Source organism: Protopterus annectens, chromosome 16.part0 (assembly GCF_019279795.1).
Source record: "Protopterus annectens isolate FY-2018-M chromosome 16.part0, PAN1.0, whole genome shotgun sequence".
Taxonomy (NCBI): domain Eukaryota; kingdom Metazoa; phylum Chordata; order Ceratodontiformes; family Protopteridae; genus Protopterus; species Protopterus annectens.
This window is the reverse complement of record NC_056750.1, coordinates 282,189,214-282,212,044: the sequence shown is the minus strand read 5'-3', so window position 1 is coordinate 282,212,044 and position 22,831 is coordinate 282,189,214. Positions and strand designations below refer to the sequence as shown.

General features: G+C 38.1%; 1 protein-coding gene across 2 annotated transcripts in view; it reads left to right on the top strand.

The window, feature by feature from the left end:
- The window catches only part of LOC122790765 (Y+L amino acid transporter 2-like), a 1,821,102-nt gene that overhangs the window by 643,180 nt on the left and 1,155,091 nt on the right, over positions 1 to 22,831 (top strand). The gene's annotated exons all lie outside the window — the stretch shown is intronic.

Below are 22,831 nucleotides of genomic sequence, written 5' to 3'. Positions count from 1 at the left end.
TTTTCGGCGTAAAATTTGCTTACACAATGCCGTCGGAACTTCCGACATCGCAAACTCCCAAGAAACGAAAAGACCGGGACCGACATCCTCGGCCCGCGTCTACCACCGACTCCACGCCAAAACCTAGCGCAAGTGCTCCGGTTCCCTCTGAGACTGTCTCTCCACCGCTCCGAACCGAAGACACCGCATTAACGACGACTCCGTTTCCGGATATCACTCCGACGCCAGTTATTGATTTTCCTCCGGATGCCAAAACCGAGGAAATGCCCGAGACCATTGCTGTAGACAAGGTCACTCCTGCACGTGGAGCTGCCAGGCCTCCTATGGCCATGTCTATTAAGGCCTACACTAGGGCTAAGGCAGCCAGCAAAACAAAACATCTTACTACTAAAACCTTGCCTCAGCCTACTCCAGAGACACAAATTACGTCTATGGCTGCTGATTTAATTTCTATGATTAGAGGTTCACAGGCCCATCCTGAGAGAGGATCCCAGCCTCCTCCTGATAAAAGGCCCCGGGTTGAACCCTCTGACCCTATTCTGTCAGATGAAGATTCTGAGGGCTCTGTCCACTCTGATAGCCAGGAAGAGCTCTTCCAGACCTATGAGGACTCGGATGCAGAGGATTCCATCCCCTCGGCCTCCCCTCCTGAGGATATTTCTTTTGGGGAAGTTCTGCATACCATGAGGGAACATTTCAAGTGGCAAGGCCAGCAACGCCTTCGGACTTTCCTTAAGAAGCCCCAGCACAGGCCCTTAGCTATTCCTCCTGTTCTTGATGTTTTGGATGATTTATATTCTGACTCTAGTGTTACCCCTGACTCTCTTCCTCCTGCTCCAGCCTAGCCAGACAGGTATTACAGGGTCCCAGAAACACATTCCCATTTATTCAGGGCCCATACTGCTGATTTGGAAACTATTTCACAGGGGCCTAAAGGAGTTTCGGCTTCCACTTCTAAAAATCCATTGCCCTCCAACAGGGAAGCTAGGTCATTAGAGAGATGGGGCAAAAAGGTTTACACATCCACTACCTTATCTATGAGAGCTTTGAATTGCCTTTTTCATATGTTACAATATCAGGATTTCCTGTTAGAAGATTTACAAAAAACATTGGCCACTCCTGATCCTTTAGACAGGAAGGCTTTGCAGGAAGCTGTACATAATACTCAGTAAGTAAGCAATCACTTCCTGCAGTGTGGATATGATGCACTGGAAGCTTCATGTAGGGCAGCTATGACAGGGGCAGTCATTCGTAGGCATGCATGGTTAAAAGATCAACCTCTACCAGATCATGTTAAGGCAAAACTTCTGGATGCACCTTTGGAAAAGAACAAGCTTTTTGGTGCTAATGCTAAGGATGTGTTAAAGACCATCGAGGAAAAAGCAAAATCAGTTCAGACGGTGAAAGATTTCCTCCAGGTTCAACCCCCCAGATTCAGTAGGAATTGGCCTTCAAAAAACTGGTCCTTTCCTAATCCAGAAAAGTTTCAAAGGGGTAAAACAGGCGTGGCGAGGAAGAGGCCAATACAGAGGTCCTTACAGGGGCGACAGTGGCAGCCAGGAAACCAAAGAAGCGACGCAGGGGTTTCACCTGCCCCACAGCCACAATCTCAATGACTTTCCTCTACTTCCGCCTACCAGGGAACAAACAGAAGCTCCCTTGGGCGGGAAGTTATCTCTGTTTGCAGAAAATTGGCACAGACTGACAAAGGACAAATGGATTTTGGACATTATAGACCGAGGCTACAGGTTCCATTTTCATACCTTGCCAAGAAAACAAGGCATGCCAAACCTACCACAAAACCAGAGGGCAGAGGCTATCAAGCAAATCTCTCTGCTGACTCGGTTGAAAGCAATAGAAAGAGTTCCACAACAAGAACAAGGCCAGGGGTTTTACTCAAGACTGTTCCTTGTTCCAAGAAAAGAATCTCAATGGAGACCAATACTGGATTTGTCCGCATTAAACACCTTTCTCATAGTACCAAAGTTCAAAATGCTGACTCTACAGCAACTCCTTCCCATGCTGGGCAAGGGGTCTTGGCTGATTACTCTGGACCTCAAGGAGGCATACCTGCATGTCCCTATCAGACACAGCTGCAGAAGATACCTCAGATTTCTTGCAGGGCCAGAGCATTATCAATTCTCAGCATTGCCATTTGGCTTATCTACTGCGCCCAGAGTATTCACAAAATGCCTGGCTTCAGTAATTGCTCATTGCAGGCTCCAGGCGATACAAATTTACCCGTACCTGGACGACTGCCTCATACAAGCGGACGACAAATTGATGTTGACAAAAAACTTGGACTATGTCATACAATTACTTCAAGCTCTGGGATACACAGTCAACTTCCAAAAGTCAAGACTGCAGCCATCCCAGCAAATAATCTTCTTAGGAGCCAAATTAGACACAGCCTCTCAAATGGCTTTCCTGACAGAAGACAAGCAAGAGAAGTTAACTCATTACTTCAAAGGTTTAGCAAAACTCACCCAGATGACTGCAAGGAGATTCCTACAGGCCCTGGGTTACATGGCATCCTGCATCCTCCTGGTTCCATTAGCAAGACTACACATGAGAAAGCTTCAATGGTACCTAAAAAGCATTTGGTCTCAGCACAGCAACAACTTGGAGACAATCATTCCACTCATTCCATGCCTACAAAAGGAATTCCTATGGTGGGCCTCGGTGAGCCAGGCAAACACAGGTATGTCATTCAAAAAACCACAGATAACACAGACCATGACCACAGACGCCTCAGACCTTGGATGGGGGGCACACATGGAAGGCAGGTGTATACAAGGACAATGGTCTCCAAAGGAAACACATCTGCATATAAACCAAAAGGAAATGCTGGCAGTAATGCATGCCATCGAGGCTTTTCAACACCAACTTCAGCAAGGCCATTTACTGATACGGACAGACAACACCACTGTGATGTGGTATATAAACAAGCAAGGGGGCACCCATTCTTACCCCCTTTGCAGACTGACAATGCATCTTTGGGAAAAATCACTGAGCCTAAACATCCAGTTACAATCCCAGTTTGTTCCAGGCAAAGACAATGTGTTGGCGGACAGCCTAAGCAGGAATTTCACAGATCCACACGAGTGGAGGTTACATCCGAAGATCTTCACACAACTCACTTCGACATGAGGCAGGCCAGAGGTAGACCTATTTGCCTCTCACCTCAACCATCATCTACAAAAATTCTGCACAAGGACATACCATCCAACAGCTTGGAAAATAGATGCTCTCTCATTCAACTGGAACTTCCTAACAATCTATGCATTCCCACCTCTGCCACTGATGACCTCAGTATTACTAAAGATCAAAGCAGAGAGACCCAAGGGAATCATAATAGCTCCGGACTGGCCAAGACAACACTGGTACCCACTACTACGGAGCATATGTCACACCAGGAGGTGGGCCCTTCCACAATGGCCTCTACTTTTGACTCAACACAATTTCAAAACAGTGCATCCAAACCTTCAGACACTGCAGCTAACAGCCTGGGAGATCCCATAAATAACCTCCACCTATCTCTCTCCAAGGAAGTTCAGCGGATACTAACAGAGGCTCGAAGACCAAGGGGATGGATAATGTTGATGAATTGAGAGTAGGATGTGCAGCCCCCTATTTCTCGAGTCAATCCAGTGATGTACATGGTCATACGTCACATGTTCGATTTCTTACACCAAGGATATAGGTACTATTAAAGATGTGATCAGGGCACATTGGGATGTACTATTAGTGGATCCACAGTTGAAAGGAGTAGTGGGGGAAGCACCTAGGTTTGTTTACAGGAATAGAAAGAACTTGAAGAGGCTACTCTGCTATCCTGGAGAGAGAGTGAATATAGACATGAATCAGCCATTTGCTACTTCCATATGTGGTAGATGTAATTTCTGCCATTTAATTGACTCTGTTCCTACCTTTGTACATCCTGTTTCGACCAAGACTTATGAGTTCCGAGTGAGAGGGAACTGTATGTCTACAGATGTTGTCTATTTGGCTACATGTAAAATATGTCACGCATTCTATATAGGGAAAACTAATAGATGTTTGAGAGATAGGATGCGTGAACATGTGTATAATATCAGAATACATTCTAAAACAAATGCATTAGCCAAACATGTAATGGAGAATAATGAGACACATACTTTTAAGTTTAGGATAGTAGAGAAAATAAGTCCAGGATCTAGAGGAGGTGACATTAGGACATATATTGAGACCAGAGAGGCCATATGGATTATGAGACTGAGATCGGATGTTTATCCAGGTCTCAATGGTATGGTTTCGGTAAAGCCATTTCTCAGATCGAGGAGATTAAAGAAATAATTATGAGAGAGATATCTATTTCTGATCAATTGTGCTTTTGATAAATGAAATATTAAATATATTGGTATGTTTTACATATATATTTTACACATCTTTTATTTTTTATTTTTTATATTTACTCATCAGCTATAGGATTTTGTATATGTTTTTATAGGTCGATTTAGTTATTTAATTATATATCATATATCACTAATATACTGATGCTATGATAACCATTTATGTTTTTTATATATAGATTTGTAAATGTGAAGTTTTAGATTGAATGTCATTCATTTTTTACATAGTTATTTTTAAGAGCTCTAGCACTTTAATGGATACTTGTTTCCCGCCACTACTTGTATTTAAACTCAGCTGAATTAATTAGGGTATAAAGGTCTGAAGAAGCCGTATGGTGAAAGCGCTAACCTGTATTTTTACTATTAAAGTTGGTCCTCGAGCTGAATGAGTCTCTCGTTTTTGGATTATATCGTATCGTTTTGACTACTGAAGTTTTGGGGCCATTTGATGAACTTGTCATACATCTACTGTGGTTCGCTCCCATTGTTGCTTATTGGTTTATCATTATTGTTTTTGGCTTGTTCTTTGGGAGCGTTCACTTCGCACAGGCTTTCTATTGACATTTTTAACTTGTGTTGCTGTTCCTGCCTGAACGAAGACATGGTAGAGGTAAATTCTGTACAAATTGAACTTCCGTATATTATGAGAGAAACGGAAGTGGTGAATGCCGTTTTGCGTCCAGTTTTTGAGAGATTCTCTGATTGTATACAAGCACGTATGAATCCTTTGACCTTATATGAAGCTTGTGAGGGGTCTCTGAGTGAACAGAATGTCGACCGCTATGATCGGGAGGGCTTGAGAGTAGCGTTAGAGAAACTTGATGTTGACTTTTGTAGACTGAAGCGATTACAGACGCAACGACAACATTTTGATGTCTGCATACAACGACGCATTATTCCAAGGGGTTTGAGAGTTTTAAAGATGCCGACTACAGGTACACAATATCCGGAGCTGCTGTACAAGTGGCAGCAACTTAATATTGAGGTAAGCCTCAAATATATGAATCTATTGAATGATTTTTTTACCCCTATTGAAGAAGAATTAAGATCAGACATTAAGAGGCAACAAAATTTAATTTATGAACACTTTCCTGCTGAGTTTGTAGATGAACACTTTCACAGATTACTAGATAATGTGTCGCAGTATGAGAGAAGACTTTTTGACCAGAAGAGGTCTAAATTACAAAGAGACATTATTGACTTTCGACAAGTACACATCTTCACTTGGCCGAGGGGTAATAATAGGGGGGTTGAATGGTCATTTTGGACATGGAGTGAGGACTAATGAACCCTCCAATAATGGCACTGTTCTTGTCAGAGCTAGTAATGATAGTAATAATGTTGTTTTGCATGCTTCAGAACAGGTGAGAGTTGTTGATTCACTTGTTGATGGTGTCGTTAATGAACGAATAACTGATAGGGCTGATAATGTGTTAGATAATAACACTGCATTGATTGAAACTAATATAGGCACTGCTGCTATTAACAGAATTAGTCATTCTGATAATATATTACCTAAGGAACCAGTTGTTAAGAAGAAAGTTTTTAAAACTAATACATCTGGTAATTATGTTGGAGGTCTTTCTAATGGACAAATGATAGGTGCAGGGACCTCTAGTGATGAAGTCTTTGATAATAAACACCCTTTCCCCATCAGATTCAAGAACAGGGAGGGGAGATTACGTTCCACCAGCAGAGGCAGAGAAAAGAGAAAACTATCCCCGGATCGACCTCAGAGTTACAACATAAAGAGAATGTTGGAAGGGAAGGGGACCACATAATAGTTAATATATCATCTCATATACTTACATTGGATGAAGAAGCTGTTCTTACTAGGGGACTCTCCTTTATTCCAACTACCTACAGTAATTTTGAAGAAACTCTTCGTGATTTTAAGCTATTCATCCGTAATTTGTCATTGAAAGTCACATTTTGTGATAGCAGTGAGGTTATGGATCGATCCACTCTTAGGAAACCCAGTACTTTTACACCACCACTACATCCCTTACTAGCAGCATATAGTAAATTAGTTGAGAATGATCTGTATAAGATGAGAGATGTTATGGGCAACAGATACAAAGGTAGGAATAATTTAACTTTTCCACAGAGACAAGCCCTGCGTAGGTTGTGTGATGATTGCTCTATAGCAGTCAGGCCTGCTGATAAAGGAGGTGGAATAGTTCTCATGGACATGCAAAGATATCAGATAGGTATGACTGAGATGTTAGATGATTCTAATTTCTATATGTCCATAGAGAGAGAGTCGATCAAAAATATAATCGACAGGATAAATGATACACTGATGGATTTGTTTAAGAGCAAGGTGATAGATTTTCAACTGTATAAATTTCTTGAAGTGACACATCCCTTAATTCCGATTATACATGGACTTCCCAAGGTCCATAAGAATATGGAAAATCCCCCACTTAGACCAATTGTGGCAGGAAGAGGGTGGTCAACGGAGCCTCTATCTATATATATAGAGAAGCTACTAAGGCCAGTGGTGGACGCAAATAGATTTATTTTAAGAGACACGAAGCAGTTCCTATTAGATCTTTATGATTATACAAGGGGAATATCTGGGAATACTGAATATATTTTTGTCACAATGGATGTACACTCATTATTTACGGTCATCCCTAATTTTGAAGGGATCCAAATGGCGAGTAGTTATTTGAGGAGATGGTCTGATATGGAAGAAGCTAAGATTGATTTGTTGATGTCGTTTTTGGAGATAGTTTTAGAATCTAATGTGTTTTATTTTGATGGTCGGTTCTATCTCCAGAAAGATGGCGTAGCTATGGGCACTTCTTGTGCCAATAGCTACGCCAATCTGTTCATGGCTGAATGGGAGTATAGGTTCATGTTTTCAATGCCTAGTTTTAAGAAATCAGTCTCTTTTTATAGACGATTTGTAGATGACCTGTTCCTTTTATCGACTGGTACATCTGATGAATTGGAAATGTTCATTGATGAGTTGAACTCTTTTACACGATATCTCACATTTAGTTTTGAATATTCCAAGCTGAGATTAGCATTCCTAGATGTTTATGTAGAAAGACTTGATAATGGCTTAATAAACACTGGGATATATAGGAAGCCATGTCATAAGAATGTTCTACTACATAGGCTAAGTATGCATCCAGGGTATGTGTATGATAATATCATTAAAGGACAGGCAATGCGTGCTTCTAGGTATAATCCAACTGACTTAGGTTACAAAAATGAGTTAGGTGATTTATGTGAAAGGCTCAAGACACGTGGTTATAGTACCAGAGATATATTAAAGGGGATGGATAATGTTGATGAATTGAGAGTAGGATGTGCAGCCCCCTATTTCTCGAGTCAATCCAGTGATGTACATGGTCATACGTTTAGTGAGGGCCCAGTAGAAAGGCCACAAGTTGGAGTCACATGTTTGATTTCTTACACCAAGGATATAGGTACTATTAAAGATGTGATCAGGGCGCATTGGGATGTACTGTTAGTGGATCCACAGTTGAAAGGAGTAGTGGGGGAAGCACCTAGGTTTGTTTACAGGAATAGAAAGAACTTGAAGAGGCTACTCTGCTATCCTGGAGAGAGAGTGAATATAGACATGAATCAGCCATTTGCTACTTCCATATGTGGTAGATGTAATTTCTGCTATTTAATTGACTGTTCCTACCTTTGTACATCCTGTTTCGACCAAGACTTATGAGTTCCGAGTGAGAGGGAACTGTATGTCTACAGATGTTGTCTATTTGGCTACATGTGAAATATGTCACGCATTCTATATAGGGAAAACTAATAGATGTTTGAGAGATAGGATGCGTGAACATGTGTATAATATCAGAATACATTCTAAAACAAATGCATTAGCCAAACATGTAATGGAGAATAATGAGACGCATACTTTTAAGTTTAGGATAGTAGAGAAAATAAGTCTAGGATCTAGAGGAGGTGACATTAGGACATATACTGAGACCAGAGAGGCCATATGGATTATGAGACTGAGATCGGATGTTTATCCAGGTCTCAATGGTATGGTTTCAGTAAAGCCATTTCTCAGATCGAGGAGATTAAAGAAATAATTATGAGAGAGATATCTATTTCTGATCAATTGTGCTTTTGATAAATGAAATATTAAATATATTGGTATGTTTTACATATATATTTTACATATCTTTTATTTTTTATTTTTTATATTTACTCATCAGCTATAGGATTTTGTATATGTTTTTATAGGTCGATTTAGTTATTTAATTATATATCATATATCACTAATATACTGATACTATGATAACCATTTATGTTTTTTATATATAGATTTGTAAATGTGAAGTTTTAGATTGAATGTCATTCATTTTTTACATAGTTATTTTTAAGAGCTCTAGCACTTTAATGGATACTTGTTTCCCGCCACTACTTGTATTTAAACTCAGCTGAATTAATTAGAGTGTAAAGGTCTGAAGAAGCCGTATGGTGAAAGCGCTAACCTGTATTTTTGCTATTAAAGTTGGTCCTCGAGCTGAATGAGTCTCTCGTTTTTTGGATTATATCATATCGTTTTGACTACTGAAGTTTTGGGGCCATTTGATGAACTTGTCATACATCTACTGTGGTTCGCTCCCATTATTGCTTATTGGTTTATCATTAATGCTTATATTTCAACTTTATCCATGCATTACAAAAGATAATGATGTTGTAATAGTAAACAGCAGTGCTAAATTCATGTCTGAAAATTAAAGCAACAGCCATACAAGTACTTAAACTTTTCTTTTGAGTTTTACTAACAGTAATAAGCCTGGCAAAAAGATATGCCCTTGTTAATTATTTTAATACTGTAAAAAATGGCGCAGTATGATTGGGCGTCAGCATTCTAAGTTCATGCGGGTAGTTGTACTTAACATTGTGGGCAATATTAAGACATAGTGGACCACTTAGAGGCATTCTGAGGCTCATTGCTGCAGGCAGAAAGCCTCATTGACTCTAATTTCTAGAATTACTCAGTAACACCTACACAGGAGGATATCATTAAGCTTAGAAGATCCACTATATGCATTATCATTTTCTGTATTTTTATTTAAATACCTTTTCAATTTTCATGTTAAATAATTCTGTGTAATTTAGCTTGGAATTCCCAAAACAGTAGCTGTTCACGGTATAATGAGCACACTTGTAGGAACAGAATATCTTTTAAGAGGACTGTATTAAGTCCAGGTTGTATACAATATGCATTTATACGAAACTAGTGTGTGAATTAGAGTAAAACAGCAAGCATGAGTAAAACATGGTAAAATACTGGAAACACATTTCAGTATACTTTTTATTTTTAATGCACACTTTGTACAAGACAAGTGAATTACAAACTGAACTGGCACCATACCTGAGTACCCTGTTCAATCACAGCTTCATTTCAGGCTTTGTGTCTACCGAATGGCGCACTGCTACGGTCATCCCACTCCACAAAGTGGGAGCGACTACAGACCCTGGGAACTACTGCCCCATTAGTCTGATGAGTCTGATATGTAAGCCTATGGAGCGCATCATCATGGACTTTATAAATAAGGACATAGGGAATCTCCAAACTCTGGACCCCACTATCTAGCTCTCTCAGTGGAGAAAACACTTGAATGCTTTCAGAAACATTTTCTCCTAGCCATTTCTCTTTATCTGATCGTCTGCTAGTGACATGAGAACCAGATACAAAACTGTTTACTATAAAAAAGCCTTATATTGTTCAGTATTCTTTTTCATTTACTTACTTTCTGTTATAAAACTTGTTACTATTTAAAGCTAATGTCCTTAACCCAGTCATTCCTCTACGCAAGAATGAGAAAAAGCACACTAATTTTTCATTTGTAATGTTCTTTTAACCAGATATTTTTTAACATTACATTGCCTACAGTTCTTAAATATGAACAAGGAGAAAGAGAGAAGAAGGAAGAAAAAAAAACAGGAGCACCTATTTGCATTAGTATCCCCATTACACTTAAATAACTGAAGAAATTTTACTTTATAGCATGCAAAGAAAGCGATACACCATTTAAATAGTAGTATTAAGAAAACATTTTGTTATACTTACAGTTAACTTTCTTCTTCCTATTCCCCTCTCCTGAGTATTTTTCTGAACATTAATGACATGAAGTAGGGCATATGCTTTAGAGTCCCCTACAAGTTTAACAAAGTCTAAGAAAGTCCAATATTTCCAGATTTTCTTGTTCTATTCCTGTTCATCTCCATCTCTGCTTCTTCTCCAGTGTACTCTCCTGGTTCTTCTAGTCAACTCCTGTGCTTTTTCCCTCTCTCAAACATTTTCTGTTGAAAAACTGAGAAAGGTTTCACTGGCACAGTCTCTCTGTGGTCTCTATTACCAGAAGAACAAGAAGCACCTCACTTTTTGTTGGACAAACTTTTGTATGTCTTCCTTAGCAGGTACTTCATCAAAAATGTTTTTGTCCCTCAGAATAAAAATATTTTGAAAATAGCTAGGTACAGCAGTTTGAATCTCATGTCTACTTATCAGCATTGCCTGAATAATGGAATACATTTATTCTTCTTCTGCCTGGTGTACAATGAGTAGGCATTTTCCACAAACAATTTATCTCCCACTTTTGCCAGTTTTGTCAGAATCAACTCCTGCTGGTAAGATTGCATTTTTACTATTAAAGGTCTAGGTTGTTTTCTCATAGCCATATTTGGAGCATACACATGATGTGTCCTTTCAGTTAACAATTCCTGTTATGGAATACAGTCCAGCTGCTTATTTGTGCTTTCATGAAATTAATACAATCTGTTCCGTCCAGCTTCTCCAGTACAGCAGAAAATTTCAAGTTTTCCCTATGTGCTCTGCCCTCTAATTCTATTATTTTTTTAAACATTTCTTCTTGTTTAGTGTCATATTCAGCCAACCTTTTTTTCATTTCTACGTCTGAGTTTTCAGTTTTACCACCTTATCTGAGTATCTCTTTAAAGCTTTTTCCATTTTTTCCAGCCTTTTATTGTTTGAGTTGATATAATTTGTAAGTGCTTCATTTATTTTAGTCAGGTCTGTGTGCAGTTGCTTTATACTTTCCCGAAGGTTACTGGAAGTCATGTCTGGAGCTTGCACTTCTTTTTGCTGAACAGCTACAGTACATTTCCCAGTCAGTGTTTTTTTTTTTTTTGGCTTTTGTAGCTGATTTTCTTTTAGGTCCTGTATATTTATTTTTTCCTGGCATCCAGGCAGTACACTTACTAGGTAGTTACTGAAATTTACTCAGAAATCCATGTCTACTTGCTTTATCCACTGAGTTTCTGTTTTCACACTGGGAGAGCTAAAATGAACCTGTTACTCAATGTGCAGTCATCTTGGAAGTCCTTATGTTTGTTATGCAGGTAACAGCTTTTTTCCTGTTTTTTTATAGTGCTATTTGGTTTTTAAGGGTATTAGCTTACTACAAATGAAAGAAAGTCCATATGGGAGTCACATGGGGCTCACAAACTGAGAAGCACACACAGCAGTTTTGGCCTTTTGTGGGGGCCTCACACACCATGTAGGGTCAGTGAGACAGTGGTGCAAGATTAGCATTATTCAAATGGACTGAAGCACAGCTGATGGAAATTTCTGGGCAAGTAAGAAGCCTCATAAGGTGGGTGTGCAAACCTAAATATCATGATGTACTGTTACAGTGATCTTTCCTGAAAGACCTACTGCTATTGTGTACATTCTTAAACACAAACTGCACTGTATCAGGTATAAAAAAATATCCTGAACTAGACTGTAATAACATCATATAGGTGTGGCATTATACATAAAGGTCATAATGCGGAGCCATTTCAGTGAGGTAAGTCCAAAAGCAAACAAGAAGAGTGAGCAGTAAGTAACTGGTATCTTGAACAGCATTTCCAGAATGAGTACTATGTGATACTGTTTCATGAGATAAGATAATTTACTAATTTACCTAATTATGTTAGAATTAGTGTAAAGAATCAGTGCTAATTAAAGAAGTAACAAACATGGTTAACACAGCAGCAATAACTTTTAAGGCCATAAATAAATATCCCTAGCCATGCATGTCCTAGTTTTTAAGTTCATAAACAAGGAAGCAAACATTGTAAGAACAGCTAATAATAGTTGTTTTTTTCTGGTTGTGGTTATGAATATGTAAGTGATTTAAAGTGATGCAGACAATGACCGGGATTCATAAGGTATGACGATAGAAGGGAAGTTGATAAAGATTGTAGTGGTACAAACTGAAGAAAAACTGCATGCTTACTCCTATGGGGGGAGAGAGAGGTGAATGGGAAGAGGCAGGAAAAAAGGGTAGTTAAGAGAATAAGTACAGATGGAAGGTGATGGAGGATAAAAAAAAAGTAGGATGGTGCTATGGAAGCAAAAGCAGAGTGACTATAAACTTGAAGGAGAAATAGGAGTTAATAACTGAAAATGTGGCAAACTAGGTTGGTGGAACAGAGGAAAGAAAAGGAAAGAAGGAAAATAGAGTTAAGAAATGTAAAGTTGGACAGTGGCAGAGGGAAATACTTACTATATATGTGAATGAAAACAAATAAATATAGCTAACTATATAACAGACAACTAAGAATATTTTGATTATAATGTGGATTGTCTTAGAGATACTACAGCATCGTTAGTTATAGGCTGGATAGCCAGCGACTAGGTATAAAACATTTGGATGATTTGTTGGTCTAGCATTAGTTTAACAGAGGGAGGTGGTTTCAGATTAACCTGAATAGTAAATATTTCTGTTTGTCATTGTTCTTTAAGAAGGGTTAGGTCTGATCCCAAGGTTACTGGTTGATAGCTCAAGTAGTTAGGCCAGGAGGGATTAAATCAAGACCATAACTCACACCCTGACTATAAATTGTCATGGCTGTGCCATGTTTTAAATTTTTGTTGTTCTTAACATTTTTTGCTATAAGTTGTAGAATTTCAGAGCATATGAGGATGCGTTCTTCATAGCTGTATATCCCAGATATTGATGTGACGTGTTGTGTTTTGTATGAAGAGGGAATTTTGACTCTTTCAGACAAAATAGATTCATAGGTTTGTATTAGGTTAACAACCACAAGGGCCTTTATAAGCCTATCCATGCAACCCAACCCAGTTGTGCCCCTATGTATCATGAGATTTATCAGGAAGGGGTATGCTAGGAAGGTTATGGGAGTGGGATATTTTAATTAGGGAATAGTTACTGTCTGTAGCTGTCTTTCGCAGAAATGGGGGCCAGGCCCAGGGTGACTTTCTGGTTTCCCATCCTTTGGTCAGAATTGCGCTTAAATAGTGTTATGGATGGACTCTGCTTCACATGCATGGGGAGCCTGTTCCAGAGCATGGAGATCCTGTAAGACACATATCTGTCTTACCAACATATCCTGTTTATATCACAAGCAAAATTTAAATCCATGGGTCTAGTGGTTCTGATGCTGTTCATTTTCAGATGTGCAAAAAAGCCATCCGAGTGGGATATAAGGATGCCTTGTATTCCAGTCATAGATCACCTCTGAGTAACCTGTAGGTGACCAAGTATATAGACAGGGATTTAAGGTGATCTGTATAGGAAAATGTGTTTATATCTTGGATTCTCCTGGAAAGGAACTTTTGTGAGTGGTCCATCTGTTTCATATGTCTGGTCAGGAATATGCCGAATGGGCCATTATATTAAATGATGTGTCTAATAAGGGCTGGATAAAGTGGCACTGTGAGTTCCCTGGATCTGGTTGCCATGCTGTTACTTATAAGTTAGGTGACATAGAATGATTTTCATACTACTTTGGCCACATGTTAGTGAAAGGTCAGATTACTGTCTACATATGTTCTCAGATTCCTTACTACCATGTGTCTTATCAGTGGAGTATTTAACCTAGGTGACTGTTTTCCCAAATGGCACTGCAGTGCATTTCTTGGCAATTAGTTTTAATCCTTGACTTCGGCACCAGTCATTTGTATGTGTTAGACCCTCTTGTAAGATGTTTGCGTTAGGGGGGGAATCTGTGATATCTGCGAATTTGCAGTCATCTGCAAACTTGGTCAGCTAAAGGCCCTTAACATTAGCCTTTTCCTCAGAGAAGTAGATGCCAAATCAAGAAGTCCCAGCAACAGTGTCCTGATGTACTCCATCGGTGATCGATCTTTTAGAGGAGGTGATTTCACCAGTTCTGACTTCCTGGGTCCTGTTTGTAAGCCAGCTGGCAATCCAGCGAGTTATTTAGAGGTTTATGCCCAATTTGGTGAGAGTTTTCTCAACCATGCCCAAATGGTGTATTGTATCGAACGCCATAGCCAGGTTCAGATAGGCAGCCATTGCCTTGGTGACCTTCTCAAAGAAGTCTTCTAGGTTTAGTAGGCTTGACCTTCCTTTGATAAAGTCAAACTGGGTGTTGGGTCCAGTGTCTGAAAGTTGCCTACATCTTTGTTGATCATTTCCATGTTAATCTGTTCCATAGGTTTACATATTAGACTTGTCAGACTAATTGGGTCTGTAGTTTCCAGGGTCAGTTGATGGTCCTCCCTTGTGATTCTGTTTTCCATTATCATGGTATAAAACCTGTCTTGATACTGTAATTGAAAAGTTACTCAAGTGGTCCTCATAGGTCATATATCAAGCTATTTAGAAGGCATCCCGGGATACTGTTGTGGCCCATTGAGGCTGTGTTTTTGGTTTTAGTGAGCACCGCAGAATCTGCACCCTGCTAATAGTTAGGGTAGGTTATGCTAGTATGTATTTCATGGGGGAAGGTGGAGGTATCCTTTGGTATCTAATGGATGCCTGTGCATTTCACTTGAGTCGGAACCCTATCTCCCATCATCTGTGACATTCTATTTTATTCAGCAAGAAAATAAGCAGCCAGAAACAGTATTCAATATTCAATACTGGATAACACAGTCTATATACTGTGAATTGTAGTAGTCCAAGTGATAGTACAGTGTACTTTAAAGCAGTTGCTGAGTTCTGTAGTGCATCATATGAATGTGATGTGATTCCTTCACAAGTTGTTCCTAATATCTGTATTTTTATGAAGAGTTACTGCAACAAATGTTCCAGTAGGAGTTAGAGGAATTATTTCCACTGAAACTGTTTTTATCCAGTCAAAGCAGTGCATTTGACTTCATTAGCTTGTGCAGTGGTATAATAATATCTGTTGTTATTAGTAGAGTGTGATGTGTTTTACTCCAGTAAAGTCAGAACAGATGTGTGCTGCAGTGGTGGTGCTGCGGTAGCATTGTAGCCTCACAGTTAGATGTTGCCCGTTCGATTCTCAGTTAGAGCGTCTTCTGTGTGGCAACATGCGTGAATGGGCGTTCCTTCGTTGAAGGTTGTGCATTAGGCCTGGCAAGCCAGCACGTCAAAATCTACTGCCAATCATTAGCGGACTGGAGTGACCCCTAACCGGGAAAAGCCGAAAGAAACAAACAAAAGTCAGAACAGATGTGCATTGTTGTCTTACCATGTTATGCAGGTCTAAGTTTTTATGTGTGTGTGTGTGTGTGTGTGTGTGTGTGTGTGTGTGTATATATGTATATATATATATATATATATATATATATATATATATATATATATATATGTATAGATATTTACATATGTATGCATTTCTATGTCAGCTTACACATAATGTATATGCTTATTAGTGTGCATATTTATCTGTCTGTCTCTCTCTGTATATAAATGATTACATAGGTTCATAGGTGTGTACTAGGCTAATGGCCCTGGAGCCTTTACAAGCCTAGCCCATAGGATTACCCTGGCATCATGCCACCCAACTTTAATTCCCAGTGGCTCTGTCGAGTAAAGTCACTGGAATGATCCCCGGGGTGAATTTTCTGTTTCCCATCCACTCATCAAGATTTCTGTTGAAGAGGGCCAGTGAGGTGCTCTGTTTGACATGTAAGGGAAGTCTATTCCATAGCATGGGCAAGTCTCTAGGTTATGAACCTGTCCCTCCAGCTTATTCTGTTGATTGTGGTATTGAGGTTGAGGTCTCTGGAGCGTTTGGTGCGGTGGGATTGAGATTTCATTAAATGTAGCATTTCTAACAGAGCTGGATCAGACATGGATTTGTAAGTCAAGCAGAGATCGCCTCAAAGTAGACAATATGAGACAAAGAATAGTTAGTTTTTTGAGTCTGTCCATATAGGACAAGTGTTTAAGGCCTAGGATCCTCTTTGTGAGGTACTTTTGCACCCTCTCCAGTTGTTGCAGGTGTCTAGTGAGGTACATGCCAAATGGGGCATTGTACTCGATGATTGGCCTAATGAGTTCTGATGCTTAGAGCCTTTTCTGTAAAATAAAAGCTTCCATTGTCATATTTTACTCTGTTAAATTTATCATAGTATTCATAATTAAAATAACTTGAATAGCAATCTTCATGGAATAATCCCCCAAACTGCGAGGGTAACATTATAATAATTCATGACATTATAATAATTCAACAAGGTCCATTTCAAACATTTACTGGCAAGCTTCAACTACACAGGTCATTACAAGGAAAAAAAAAAAAAGATGCCAAACTTGAATAACTTAATACACATCTCTTCATTTTCTGTGCATACCTGTCATGGCATCTTTTAACAGCAGATGTTCTTGCCGAAAACAGGTTGAAGATAGTTTGTTCTTGTATCATTCTATAAATAATGTATTACAACAGTATCATTCTATAAATAATGTATTAATACAGTGGCTAGTCAAAAAACATATTTCTTGATGTTAGTCCATGTTAGTTTTGTTATGCCCTATTTCTTTTTCACTGAGCTTTTTTACCTAGGTTATGGCTGAAAAAGGTCTTCAGACCAGACACCCACCTAGTTACGAAACAAATTACTTTCTCGAAATGTGTTAGAGCAGCAGATATTCTTGTGCTTAGCAAATAGAAATTAGGTCAAATGATTAAAAAATATATATTTATGAATGAAAAATGCATTCAAGCAGTTGAACAAATAATTGCTCTGAAGTGGTGATAAAGATAACACTGAGTGAAGTTGATTTATATGGGTCATTTGCCAGCTAACAGCAGCAGCTTGAGACAGGCGTAACTTTTTCTGGAGCTTTGCTTGAAAAAAAAAACTGCTAGCCAATGAAAAAAGTCACCCAATGAAGCTCATTTTTATGTACTGTTATAAGAATCTTTAAACTGACTCAAATTCAGCTACTATCAAAACTGAAGTAAAAAAAAAAATGTCTGTCCTGAAATGCCAAGTCAACAGAATTCACGTTTTTAAAGATTATAAGATGATATCATCATAAAGTATAGGCTAGATTATAAAGCAATGTCACTGTCATCAAGAGAAATACTTTAATAAGTTACTTTGGATGCACTGTGCCTGATGAATTGCACAAGGCTGCTATGAAACACATTGAAAGATAAGCCTGGAGCAAGAGATGCACTGCATTTTAAGCTAACATGTGCATTTATCAGCTTACGTAATCATTGGGAATCACTTCATTGACAACACTGCATTGAGTACAGTAGTAATCAAACAAGCATTCTAAACAAATATTACTGATCGCAAAAGCAACCCTAATAGATTTACATTTGCAGTCATAGACCTGCATGTGCTATCTACAGTGTGACCTTATATGATGCATGTGCCTGGTTTAGAAATCCCTGCTTCTACTCAAGACTTTAATCCATTCAAGAAATACAGTGTGTGGACCACTATACTTTACATTATTTACTTTTCTCAATTTTACAAGACATACTCTACTACCTATTAGTAAACAGATCCACTTATAAGCTGCAAATGTTATATTCTGCATGCTAAGCTTCCACTCAGTTCTCCAAAATGTTCTGCCAGTGCATTTGTGTGTAGACTCACATACAGTTGACACTGTACACTCTGACAGCATTAATGTCCATGTTGCAAAAACAAAAACAAATGCCTTTATATTGGGGTTCTTCCCCGTACACAACCCTGCTTTTATATGTATGTATGTATGTATATATATATATATATATATATATATATGTATATACACACACACACACATATGTACATACATATACAAACTCTGTGGTTGTATAGCTGCAACAAAAAGGAGGTTATTATAAAGCTGTAGTCAACTAAATGTAGTTTTACTATAGCATAGTACAGTAAACTGTGATTTTGATGGGAAGTGGCATTTTCCCTATGTTTCTTCAGTATATGAGAAGTGCCTGGTGTTAAGTAAGGTGGGAAGTGGGATTTGTAATGCTGAAACTTTCATATATACTGAAAATATTGTCATTAGAGGTGGGTATGTGTGTGCACGAGTGATTGCAGGTTAGGATTAGATTAAGGGCTAGATATGATGAAGGTTAGGATTAGATTAAGGGCTAGGTATGATGAAAGTTTTAGGGTTTTATTTATGTAATTATGCATGTTAAGTGTATGTCTGAGTGTTTTGTCTAGTGGTTCTGTTAGGGAAAGGTTTTTGGTAAGATAATGTGTAGAGTTGGGGTTAGGGGCAGTGTCAGGGTTAGGGTTAGCACACATGAGTAAGGTGGTACAGAGGGCCTGTGCCACCTGCAGCATATTTTACTAATGCATGCTAAACTTAACACTAACTCTATAGCTTACCTTAGGAAAAAAAAAACTTTCTGTAACATTACCACTACATAAGACCTTCAGACACATATCCAATACAGAAACACACATGTGCAACACTAAATCTATCTCTATCCCTAGCCCTTATTCTAATCATAACTCACAGACACCCATACATACTGACACCCCCTAATGCTGAAACATTTGATATATCCATAAAGTTTTCCATTAAAAAGTCCCAAACCTACACTTACCTTACTCACACACACTCAATTTTCATTCTTTCAACATCCTCAGCACTTGAACGAGTGTTTTCAAAGAATCTTCCAAGCAATTCACTCTGTCGATGAACGGCCAGTTCAAAAGCATGTATTTTTATATATATATATATATATATATATATATATATATATATATGTGTGTGTGTGTGTGTATATATATATATATATATATATGTGTGTGTGTGTGTGTGTATGTGTGTGTGTGAGTCTCTCTCTCTCTCTCTCTGTGTAAATAATTTTATTCTCAAAATGTTAAGATAGGGTCTGAAAACTCAACCCTACTTTGTCCGTTGCTTTGACCTCTTTCCCCCAAATTCTGTCACAGGTTCATAGGTAATTACTAGGCTAGCTGCCCTTTTGGGCCATTTTAAGCCTAGCTAATTTTCTTTTTGGTGCTTGAATTAACCTATCCATTTGGTGTTAGATTGGCCTTACCCATTCCACTGTTAATAATCATATATTACCCCTAGAGGGAATAACTGGGATCATACCATAGATAATATGAGGGGACCCATGCATGGGATAAAACCTTTAGGAGATGCCGCTTTTCATTACTAGTACAGAGGACAGTCTTGGGGTAAAATTTCTGTTTCCCCTCGCTTGAATCTGGACAGGGACAATCTTTGTTGTATGTGGATGCGGAGTCTGTTCCAGATCAGTGGTATCCTGTGAGAGATACCTGTCCCTCCAAACAATTCTGTTGATGTTGCAGAAGGGGTTTAGATCCCTAGACTTGAGTATTTTTGATGCCAGTTGACTCGTTGATGTACAGTATGTCCATCAGCATTGTATCTGAGGATGCCTTGCATGCCAGACACAGGTCACATCTTAGCAGTCTGTAGGAAACTGAGTCAAGTGACAGGTCTTTGAGGCAGTCCATGTAGGCCTTGTATCCTTTTAGTAAAGTATCTTTGTGGACGTTCCTGTTGTTTCATGTGTCTGGACAGCTGCATGGCAAAGGGGGCATTATACTCCATGATTGGTCTAATGAGGGCTGAATAAAGGTCTTTCTATGGGCTTTGCCTCATGTACACCCCATCTTTATTTGCTACACCTAAATACATGCTTGCATGGACCATTGCATAATATATGTAGGAATGTCCCATTTTAGACAGCTCATCATATTCAGATTTATTTAAATATTTTTTTTGTGAACAAATTGTCAAGGTATAACTGATATGTAGTGCATGGAGTGTTTCAGTTATGGTCTGAAATTGAGAAAAAGGTAAACTTAAGTGCTTCTGTTGTGCAAGACTCCATATTAACAGTATTTAGGGGTGCTTAACAAAAGTGTGCTAAGGACACCCAAAAGCTGTTAAGACCAAGTCTCATGATAAGGACTTAGAATGGACAGCACTAAACATAAAAAAGAAAATAGTAGTAAAGATAAAACAGCTTTTAAAACCTGTTTGAACTTCAGGCTGCTACAGTTACAAGCAGAAAGTGAGACAGAACAGGTTGTCTAGCAGATTTTAAAACATTTACTTCTAAGAGGAATACTTGATTCTGCCTGCTGTCCATATATCTCAACCGTCCCTGATTTTGCATCACATCTTTGCCCTATTATGTGTGAAAGTTTTGATATTCTGATAATTTACTGAGAATTGCAGTCAGTCAGCAATGGCAGACATCACAGTTTTGTGCTTCTTATTGTTCAAAAGTTCATATTAATGCAAACCCCTTTATTCTACTAACATTTTAATTGAAATATTTAAAAATATATATCCCTTGTGTTTTTTTCCCTTTGTCTTCCCATTTTTTTTATTTGTCCAGAATTCTTAAGTAAATAAGTTGAGAGTTAAACTGCTGCTAATTTCACATTGCTAGGTTCTTTCTTTGTTCAAAGCTCATAAAACACTTTGCTGTCCTACAAGGAAGTATGATCGAGTCTCTGATTATAACCCTTATTATGTGTTCTTAACATGGATGCCAAGATTTATTCTCTAGCTTCACTCTTCAGGTGAATTTCTTGCCACATGACTTGAAGACATAATAAGCTGGCTATGACTGGAGACCTAATTATAATCCTGATTGTTTTACACTTCTTTATGTCTTCTATTTTTGTTGGACTTGAAAGCACAATTATATCCCATTAAATTTATATAATTTAATAAGTTTTCAGTTTTCATTTATTTTACAAGTATTTTTAAAATACAGAATCTGTGTTTTTATTAATTTATTTTAATTTGTCAAGTGTGGTAAAGCAGTGATCTTGTGAACCATTTTCAGACTCTTCCCAGGGGCACAAATTCCTGGTAATTTATAAAGAAGTAGAAGATTATAGAATATATTCAGCTATGGAAAATTAAAATTATAATACATTGTATGCATACATAAAATAAGGTTTGTAATACAATAAACAAACATGTGCCTGTAGTGCATGGAATATTGTGATTACACTAAAAAAAATAACTGAATTACATCTAGGTTGAGTGCATGAGACGCAACCTTAAGAATGCTGAGAGGGGTGCTTAAGCACTTTGCATTGTTAAGGTCGGGTCTGCACTAAATGCAGACAGTACTGACCAGAAAACAGCAGCAGCAGGACAAGAAACTGCTTCATTTCAATTCCCATTGCTACCTGCTCCGCTAAAGTAAACTCACTGTTTTGATTGCAACGTCTACCCTTACATAATGAATATGTACGGACATCAACCACTCCCCCACTGCTTTATTAGCTTTCAAAGGCTGCACAACATACTGTTTTTTTTTTTTAATCTTACGTTTGACTAATTTGTAGTACATGGAGCAGATAAATCTCCATTCATACAAAGAATTATAATTGGTTCTCCAATCATGAAAAAATGTTGTGTGTTCTTGACATGGTTAGATTCACCTTTCAAGCTTCACTCTTGAGGCAAATATCTTGGCATTCATGTCTCCAACACATAATATTCTGCTATAACTGGCAACCCAGTTGTTATCTTTTGTTATACATTAGCAATGTATGTTAAGAAAATGTAAAATATTTGAACAATTTAACTTATAATCATTAATAACACATTCTAATGCAGGCAATCAGAAGTTTAGAATGATATGAACCATTAGCATAATTATATTTGGAAATCACCATGCTGCTTACGAAATGTTTTAAAAGTAGTATTTTTACTATTTTGTGCATTTAAATTTGATGGTTGTCTGTAAGACCTGAAAACATGGACTTATTGGAAAGAGCATGTAGCATATACTCGTCTGTACATATACCTAAAGAGGGGTGTGTTATCTTTAGAAGTTAAAGGTTTTCCTGCATTTTGGTGTGCATTTGTGTCTTGTTTACAGCTTGTATTGCAGATCTAAATGCAGACTGATTATTTTCCTTCATTGGTTATAACTACAATCCTTGTAGGACATCATGTTTCTACAAAAATACAAATTTATAATTTTGTAAATATTTTGGAGATGCATTGCATTTATTGTAGTATACCTTGTAAATCACACTGATAAGCCTAATGGATATAAAAATCTGTTTGCCTCAAAGATCTTTCTGAAGTTTAAAGAGCTTTGTATACTGGATACAATGTTTTATACATTCTAATTGAAATCCAGCTGGATGAGACCACAGTTAGTTTGCAGATGGCTGCAGTATATTATGATTTTTGTTAGATTCTAGTTGTCAGACTAAATAGAGTTCAGCGTTATCACATTGTTAGTCT